The following is a 10,314-nucleotide window of genomic DNA, read 5'->3' as shown; positions in this document are numbered from 1 at the left end:
ACTGTGACTAGTAGGAGGGATGGAACAGAATGGTTATTGCTGTCCCAAGCCCAGATTCCTGACTCCCAGTGTGAGCGAGGACCAGATCCTGACTGAGGGACCTTCTCCAGTGCTCCCTCCGACAGCGTGGATTGGGGATGCCTGACTTTGCTGGACCAATTTAACATGTACCTGACACTGAGGGACTATCAATAAGTTGCTAACCAAGTGGGAACTCTTTGTCAATTTGTCTGTTTTTATTATCACTGCGAATTTTTAACTTTTATTGTTATGTTGTCTGTTTATTAGCTTAAACTTTTTATTAACTGTTATACGAGCAAACTATATTTTTTGCTCCTTAAACATATTTTTGGTATTATTTTGCTGTTATAAATAAAATTCATTTTTACTGTTATAAGTGAAACTTGTCTTTGCTTCTCTCTCAACTCCACCTCCTCGATCCCAAACCAAACAGCCCAGTGGCTGATACAGTTGCAGCACTCAGTCAGCCTGCAACTAAATTGATACACTTACAGTACCCAGCTGGCCTGTGACACCCTCCTGCCATGTCTGGTGCACCAGGGCTTTCACTCCCTGGTGTCAGTGTGCTGGGGACAGGGAGGGGGCCCCGCGCAGCCTGCTTTGCCCTGGGCTATGGTCCTCGAGGAAGAACTGGGACTCAGCAAAACTGGAAATGCCATGGTGGGTCTTCTGGTTTTGCTTTTGGCGCATCGATCCACTGCAATAAAAACAGATTCCATCTATGACAGATGCCAGTTAATAGAGCATTCCAGATGGTAAAGTGCCGGATAACAGCTTTTACTGTATTTTGGAATATGATTTTGGTCTCTGTCACTTAGTAGGCTTAATTTTTTTGTATTGACAAGCCTGGGAGATTGAGTGATAAATGCTGCCAGGAAATAGAGACAGAAGAACTGCTGTGTTGAGTTCTGTCAGGAGGTGTCACACAGGCTAGAGACAGACATTCAAAAAGCCTGGATTGATTTAATCTTTGCAGGTAAGTCTAACCTGGCTAGGCTAAACCAGTTTGTAACTGTACAGACATCCCCTCTGGACTGAAGAAATGCAGGCACATGCCTGCAGTGACTCAGGCTAGAAGCCGGGGAGCACTATAGAAGACCTTCTTTCCCTTCCACAGGACTGAGCTGAGGGGAAGGGGGCGTGGCCAGGCCCTGGCAGGGTGTTCTGATTAGGGAGACCCTCCCCATCCCTTGTCGCTGATAACAGAGCATTGAGTTACACAGGAGAGAGTTACACAGATAGTTGTTAGCATTTATCAGTCCATCAACAAAACAATAGCCACTCTCATTATTAGTTCAAGCTCTTAAACAACTTTTTCCAAGGAAAGAACAGAGGGACATTACTGGCTACCTGTTGACTAGCTCCAAAAAGCCCTAAGCAGACATTGTCCTGTCTGCTTTTGTTCTGTCTCCTGCAGCAGGGACTGTAGCCAGCATGTGGTATGCTAGCTAATGCTGGGAGGTGTCTGTGTAAGGCAGAGGGGAGGGGGGAATCCCTGCTTGAGCAGGGAGAGGGGCGAACAGGAGGAAGCCAGGAAAATGCTGCTGTATCTGCAGTCTCTGCTGGAGTGCCAGCCAGGGAGCAGAGGGGAGTGGGCTGGATTAGAGAGCAGAGCCCTGCCCAGAGTTGCAAAGCATCTGGGGTGCTGGAGGACTCTGATTTAACTTAAACCAGGAAGGGGTCTGAGACAGACATTGCATAAACCTGTTTGACCCAAATCAGTTAAGTCTGATACTGCATTCAACCAGGTTTATCTCAAACTGCTTTCAGCCACTTTCAAACTGGTTTATGTGCACTGAACATCTGTTCTGAAAAAGGTTTAAACCAGTTTCTGATCACTTATACCGGTTTGTGTGTAATGTCTGTCCCTAGCCACAGAGGGCAGTCAGCTGATGACAGTCTACATTTAAGTGACTAAAATGGAGTAGGTTATGATATTAGTTATTGTAAAATTTTTGTAACTACAACTTACTTGCATTTATTACATTAAATATTATGGTGGTGTGTGATTTCTTCTCTAAAACTTAGGGACTGAAGAACTCTCTTAAGGCTTGAAAATATGTATAGTAGCAAAGAAGCTAAGTAATATTCTTAAAATTATATGATGCTAAACTTCTCAGTGTTCAGATGCAGGAGCATTTCAAGACCTTTGTCTGCAGGACTGGGGATATATCTGGATTTAGTTTGGTGACAGACTGTGTCAACATTTTTGCCTGATCTGTTTCAGGTAAGTACTTAGATGCTCCTTTTTAGATGACTAATTTGGATGTTGGATGTGTGTGGCTATTGGAATTTAATCATAATCCTTGTAGAAACAGTGAAAGTAAAGACCTTGCATCAAGTATTTTATTATGCAGCAAAAGTGGATTAAATTTAGCACTGTTAGTTCAGGACTCAAAATAAGGTAAGTTAATTTTTTTATTTCTAGTTTAGATTTACAAATACAAGGAGGTGTCCAAAATCATTCCACATAGTTTTATTTGAGCATATAATCCCAGTCCCCTATTCTGTGTTTGCCAATTTCTGATAGTCCCAGTTTAGGGGTTTACAACAGTGAGCTGAGGAGAGACTTCACCGTTCATATTTTTACGTAAGAGTCATATCTGGTAAGCCTGCATGTGAATTCTTAGCTTCATGTTAAACACAAGGAGTGCATCTATGTGAGATGATAACTGTACCGTAGCCTAATAACATTGTGCAGTAGTATGCTAATACGTTACTGTGAAGTACTATTAGGCTATTGCACAGTTAGTCTGAAAAAACCCATGTTCTGATGCTACTGCACAGTAGTGTGAGTTACTGCATATTGATTTAGTACTTGGTTATCCAAGTACTAAACGTAAAGTGCTGTAACTACGGTGCATTAAACAACAAGTAGATGCACCCAAAGAAACACAAATGTCCATGCTAGAACTGAGAGTTGTGTTAAAATCTGACTAAGTCAAATGTAGACAGTCCCATAGACTCTGGGAAATTTCTTCCTGTTTTCTCCTCTACACTGTGGTATCTTCTCTAGGCAGAGATTCAAGGGGGTCAAGTGCAGGTTAGGGAGAGCCCTTGGCATTGTTGGCTCCTGCAGGACTCATCTGAAAGTGACAAATATAAAAGTGAGCTTTTGCAGCCTGGCTTATTAAATCCCTGTTACGCATGTTTCTTGTTTGTGTGTTGGGTTTTTGTTGTTGTTGGTTTTTTTTGCAAAGGATAGAGTTAAGTCTGGATTCCAGGCCACTCCTGACTTGCATAATGTGATCATAAGTACTCTTTGCACTGCTGTGGGGATACAATTTTAAATTTCCTGTCCTGTGTGTAATATTGCCATTTACTCTAATATACATGTCTTGTTTCACTACAGAGGTAGTTGCATTGTTGCTGGATACATTGAGGTGTTGTCTAACTTGTAAAGCACTTTGGAATCAGATATCACTGCTGTTCTCTCCAGGGTTATGTCTCAGTGCCTTCTCAAATAACATAAGGTAATATTCAGAACACACAGAGAAATTAGTGATTCTGAATAACTACATCGGGCATATCCCTACAAGTGGGAACATGCATTTCCCCAGGGACAAACAGGTAAGGGGTATGATCAAACCTTCCCAAAACCTTGCTCTGGGTAGGGTAGGGGAGGCTGGGGTCAGCACCTGGACTGGCCCCAGCAGCCTTACCTGGGGTTCTGGGGGCCTCTGGGAGCTGCAGCTGCAGTGTTCCAGCAGCAGGGAGCCTGGCCAGCAGTTGAAGTGTGGCTCCAGCTGGCTAGGCTCTGGTTTCAGGCAGTGTGCCACCCTGCTATGCGTGCCACCCTGCTTTTCTTAGGTGTGGGGTTTTTTTACACCAGGATCTCCTGGTGTCAACCTTCCTCTCCCCCTGCCCTGCCCCCTCCCCACTGCACTGCTAATTTGCAGTGTGGGGAATGCTTATATGTGTGGTGCATGTGATGTGCAACACTGCAGATGGATCTGCGGCACTGCATACTGCATGTTCCCACTTGTCTGGACGCATCCTTTGAGGTAGTAGATGCTTTTTTTGGTACCTTCTCAGATTATGTCAATTCCTCCCTCCCCTTCCAAGTGACGGGTCAGCTCTGCTCCAAGAGGGCTCTCCATCATTGGCCTCATACCTAAGCACTGGCAGCTTGCTTTTTGAAAGCAAACACTAGCTAGAGATACCACACAGGACTATTTTCAAAGTCACAGACTGTTTTCCTACAATCCAGAGTCCTCAGGGGGTATCTACATAATAAAAACTCTGTCATAGAGTAGTAGGTCTGGAAGAGACCTTCAGAGTTCTTCTAATCCAACCTGCTATCTGAGACAGGATTATTGCTATCCAAACAATTCCATAAAACCAAAATCTAAACTCTACATAAGACTACCATCAGCCCTGACACAACATAAACCTAATACCCTATCCTGCCACAAGCAAAGCAGGGGAACCATGCAGCCAATGCCCTGCTTCTATACAATATTATCAATCTGTGCTTAAGAGGTCCTAGGTAGAAGGCCATACCTCCTGCTACAGAGGAAGGCAAAACCCTCCACAGTCCATCCCAGTCTGACCATGAGGTAAAATTCCTTCCAGACTCCAAACATGGTGATTGGTCTGACCCAAAGCATAGAGGCAGGACCTTCTAGCCAGAGACCTCTGGATTTACTCCTAGCAGGAATGCTGGCACACTCAATATAGCAGAAAAGGTGTGGGGACAGCAACCAGCAAAGCCCAGAAGCATGGTAAAAACTCATGGTAGAAAATAGGCATAGCTACAGTTAGACCATCCCAGACCAGTGGCTGTGCAACTTCTTTTTGAACACTTCCAGCGGTGGAGAGTCCACAACTTCCCTAGGCAGTCTATTCCACTGCCTCACTGTTCTGCAAGTGAAGAAGTTTTGCCAGATATCCAATCTAAATTAATTTTGCTGAAACTTCAAGCCATTGGTCTACATTGTCCTCTCTGCAGCAAGAGAGAAAGGGTGCTTTTCTTCTTCTTTGTGGCAGCCTTTCAAATATTTGAAGACTGCTATTATGTTCCCTTTTAAGTGACTTTTCTGCAATCTGAATATGCCTAGCTCCTTCAGCCTCTCCTTGTATGACTTGCTTTCTCATCTTGATTGTCCACCTCTAGGCCCTCTCTAACTTCTCCATGTCCTTTTTAAAATGAGGAGCCCAGAACTACACACACTACTCCATATGAGGTCTAACCAATGTCGAGTAGAGAGGCTCTATCATCTTCCATGTCTTGTACCTAATGCTTCTATTGATGCATCCCAAAACTGCATTCACTTTTTGTGCTGCTACATCAAACTGCAGGTGCATATTGAATCTGTGATCTACCAAGGCTCCCAGGTCCTTTTCCATAGAGTTGCCATCCAGTCAGATGTTCCCTATTTTGTATTTGTGTTTTTGATTATACCTCCTGAGGACTAGCACCTTGCATTTGTCCACATTGAACTTCATCCTCTTAGCTCTAGCCAAACTTTCCAATCGGTCAAGATCCTTCTGAATTATGCTTGCATCCTCCATTGTGTTTAAAATCCTTCCCAATGTTGCGTCATCCATAAATTTACTCAAGAAGCTCTCTCTGCCGGCATCCAAATAGTTAATAAGCATATTGAACAGCATTGGGCCCAGGACAGACCCCTGTGGGACTCCACTTGAAACTCTTACCATTCTGACATGGACCCATTAATACTTGCCCTTTGCTTGTGGCCATCTATTCACCTTGTAGTAGTTTTATCTACCCCACATTTAACCGATTTGTTTATGAGAAGGTTGTACAAGACCTTGTCAAAAGCCTTGCTGAAGTCCAGATACATAATATCCACAGCATTTGCTTCATCCACTCAAGTAGTTACTTTGTTGAAGAAGATCAGGTTTGTTTGACAAGATTTATTTTTCATAAATCCATGATGCCTGCTTGCAATCAGTCTTTCCTCCTCCAGTTGCTCCAGATATGAGATTCTGCATTCCCGTATTACTTGGAAGAAAAAATTCTTAGGAGTGTGTCAGTTGTGTAATGCTATACAGTATCCTTGGACTGCTATATCAAAATGTAATTTGGATAGTTGAAAAGAGAGAACTTTAAGGTGTGGATGGTTGAATCATCCACTTTAAAGGATAAAACAGGGGTAGGAAACTCATCTGGCTTCATGGGCTGGATGAAGGATGTTGGACTGGCCCCGTAGACTGTCCCCACATGCTGTGTATGTGCTGGCTCCAGCCCCATGTACCAAATGCAGCACGCCCCAGCCCCAGCCCCATGCAGTAGATCCAATCTGGGCCAGCCCTGGATCTAGCACACAAGACCAGTCTGGTGCAGGCACTGTATGCAGCATGCATCTCAGACTAGCTCTGTGCTCTGCATTCAACACATTTCTCAGACTGGACCTGCATGCAGGGTGTACATTGGGTCCACCCCATGCACTACAAGCAGTGTGTGCTAGACAGGTTTTGTGTGTCACATGCAGCACGTGGGGCAGGGACCAGGCTCTGCTGCATGCAGTATGCATAGCTGGTTTGACTCACAGGCAGCACTGTGTGCCAAATGACAGAACTCCGCTAATCGTATTCAGCCGTGTCTTTGACATACCTGCTTTAAAGGGTATCAGTTGCACTGCTGCAAGTGAAGCTAAATTGTATCAATTTAACCCCTTCTAATTCAGGAATAAGGTGCTCAGGTTTAATTGTGTGTGTGAAGAGACAAAACAGTTCTAGAAGATTCAGCTAAACTTGTGATAAGGTCCTCATTTTGCACCTTAAAGCAGCACAATTGTTTTGTCTGACCATGCCTTGCATTATTAAACCATCATTTTCAATTAGAACCTGTAACTTCTAATATAAAATGTTTCACTTAAGTATTCATAGAGTTAATAATCTGTTGGTAGCATTTTAACGCCGTATCTGAAAGAAACTGTTCTTGAATTTGTGGGCACAATTTTGCTTGATAAGTTTACTTGTATGAATAATCATTTATACTTAGTTCTGGGAGGTTGTTTTGTATATTACGAAGAAAAGCTTTCTACAAATTAGGCCTCACTACTACTTTGGATATAAATACAGATGGAGAAACTGAGGCAGGCTAAGAGTAAATGATCACAAATCCTAAGATTAGTGAGTTAAGGACAGAACTAAGAACAGAGCTAACAAATTCTGATTCTCAGTATCCTGCTGTAAATACTAGATACCCCTTCAGACTACCTGCTTCCCCTTTGATATGTGCTCTACATTCTCACTAGTGCATGATATTTCTGCTCTAAGAGTTTCATAGATTTCATAGACATTAGGGGCTAGAAGGGACCTCACAAGATAGAGTCCAGCCCCCCTGCCACAGGCAGGAAGTCTGCTGGTGTCAAATTATCCCAGTAAGATAAGCATACAAACATTTTTGAATGAGTCCAGAGTAGGGACTTGCACCACCTCTGAGGGGAGTCTGTTCCAGACCCTGGATACTCGGACTGTAAAGAAGTTTTTCCTTACGTCCAGTCTAAATTGGTCTTCCCAAAGTTTGTGGCCATTAGATTTTGTTTTCCCTTGGGGAGCCCTGGTGAACAACTGTTTTCCCAGATCCTGGTGCACACCCCTTATGTACTTATAGGCTACCACCAAGTGTCCCCCCCCCCCGAGCCTTCTCTTCTCCAGGCTGGAGTCCCATGTTCCTCAGCCTTTCCTCATAAGGCTCTCTCTCGGCCTTTGATTATGTGAGTGGTTTTCCTTTGGACTTTCTCAAGCTTATCCGTGTCCCTTTTGAAGTGGGGGGCCCAAAACTGGACATAGTACTCCAGCTGTGGCCTCACTAAGGCCAAATAAAAGGGAGGATGACATCCCTGGTTTTGCCTGAGATGAACTGGTGGATGCATGCCAGAGTTTGGTTTGCTTTGCCAGCTACAGCATTGCATTGGTGGCTCTTGTTCATCCTGAGCAGCTGTGAAAGCCAGACACATCACTTGTGTGTTAGGAGAAGTCTAGTTTACAGTTTACTCACCTGTTTTCCCCTTGTTGTCTTTTAAAAATAATTTTCCTTTGGTCCATTGTCATTTTGGGCATTCTTTGTTGAAATCTCTCTTTTCTTGCTCCCAAGTACAATAGCTTGTACTTGTTATCTTTCACAGAACATTGTTTTGAATCTGAAATAGTTCAGGCACTCAGTGTCTGAGGTAAGCTCACTGTCTTTACAGTTGAGTGCCTGGGAGACAGGTTCAGTGCAAACTCTGTAGGTGGCACTGCCTTGTGCTATTATGCTCTTTGTTCTTAAGCTTTGATTTTCTTAGTGGATCCTCCAAGGATCTGATTCTTTTTTGACCTATCTCACACTTACTCCAAAGTAGTTTCTCCTCATCCACAATGGTGTGAAAGCAAAAATAATCCCATCTTGGAAATCACGAAGGTTGTTCTTTTACCACCATCTTCAACAAATATGGAAATGAGCAATCTGATCCCTTTTCCCCTGTTTGAAGATACAAATAAGAATCAAAGAGAAAAGACTTTCACTGGCAGGTTTTTGCAAGAGCTGCAAAGTTTCTGACCAACACTTGCGGTTTTCTCTTGCTATGTATTTCTCTTCTGATATGCTGTGTTTCCTTAAACATGTATAGCATGAACTCAGAGGCTACATGCTTCCAGCCTCAGGAACATGCAGCAGATTCTAGATTTTGGGGTGGCCTCCCTTTCAACCATCACTTGGCCTTGGGTAGGATAATGTGGAAAAGAGCCATCCAGAGATTCCTGTGTGGAAAAGAAGTCAAAGTGGGAGCTGTTGGACACTGATACAACTTTCTACAGGTTTGAGTGGACTTGCTCTGGGCTGTGATGCTTGGCTCTTTGCTTCCACCTTCCTCCTCCTTAACCGTCTCTTTGCTTTCATCTTATCTGGTACTTCCCTCTTCTCTCCTTTTTAATTGCACCCTTATCATCGAATCATAGGGTTGGGAGAGATCTCACAAGTCACCTTGTCGAACCCCTGCCCAAATGTAGGATGTGTCATTCATAAATCATGCAAAGCAAATGCTTAGTTATGCTTTTCTTGAAAACCTCCAATGTCCTCCTCCCTTCTCCTTTTTTTTCCATTTAGCTTACCTGCACATGACTAAACCCACAGAAAAAAGGGGACAAACATAACTTTTACTTCTATAGTATTATTCACCCTGCTTGTATCTTCCACCTCCTCTTCCCACCCATTGTCTATTTAGACTTTACAGGACATGGACTGAAATTTACTGCTTGTACAGGGTTAGGTATTCTTGGATGTGGCTTAGGTGTTATCATGATAAATATGATTATTATGATACTGTAACAGGTAGCAAGAGCTCCTGTTACTGCAAGAAGAAAGTTGAGAACAGAGGAGAATGTGCAGCCTACTGGCAGGTGCAGGTGGCTAGGCAAGGGCTAGCTACAAGAGCATAAGTGGCCAGGGAAAACTGGCAAGGTAGCTACATAAGAGACAGCTGCAAGAGAATAGTGCAGTAGCCCAGAGCTCCAGACAAACAGAAAAGGAAACTGCAGCAGATGAGGGCAGGTTGTTCATTACAGAAGGGGATATGCCTATAACTAGTCAGGGGAACATATGACCTGGAAAGGGAGTGCTGTGGGAATATAAAACTGGGTTCCTGAGGCCAAGGGGACAGTCTAGAAGGAAGGAGCTTAGGAAGGAAGGGAGCTCCTAGGAGAAGCTGCAGGCCAAAGAAGGTATCCTAAAGACTGGGAGAGCACCAGTCAAGTAGGGACATGGACCTAGCAGAGGTATGGAGACCCAAGGATGGGTTTCAGTTTAAGTTAGAGACCAGTGGGTCTAGGTTTGTGTTTTGTTTTACTAGAGGTTTGGGTTGTAGCTGTAGGGGTGAATTGTGGCAGAAAGCCACCTTGGTTTCTTCCCAAAAATCTCTGCCCTGTGACACTGTGACCAAATCTCTGTGCTGTGACCATTTGATTAGGTCGGGCTCAGCAGAGGAGACCACACCCTTACCCTGTCTTTAGGTAACTTGAGCTGGCTGCATTCCTGAGGGAGGGGGGAAACCTGCTCCCTCTGCCTATGCGACTTGCATCAATTATCTGGGTAAGGGGTTTCTACCTGGGGAGCTGGAATCTGCCCGGTAACAGGTGATGTATTTCAAATTGGTTGGCTGACAGCCAACTGGGGCTGACCTCCACTGGACCAAGTGAATGAGGTCAGAGGGGCTATATAAGTTTGGTGGTGGAGGAAGGCTCTCTTGGGCCATGAGGTGAGGCTGGAGCCATGAGGGGGGGACTCAGAGGAGCATAAACATCAGAAAGGGCCCTCTCCCCCAAAAACTCATGAACAAGGAACAG

This window comes from Gavialis gangeticus, unplaced genomic scaffold (assembly GCF_001723915.1).
Source record: "Gavialis gangeticus isolate Ggan-Ray unplaced genomic scaffold, GavGan_comp1, whole genome shotgun sequence".
Taxonomy (NCBI): domain Eukaryota; kingdom Metazoa; phylum Chordata; order Crocodylia; family Gavialidae; genus Gavialis; species Gavialis gangeticus.
The sequence above is the reverse complement of the archived record's forward strand: the minus strand, read 5'-3'. Positions refer to the sequence as shown.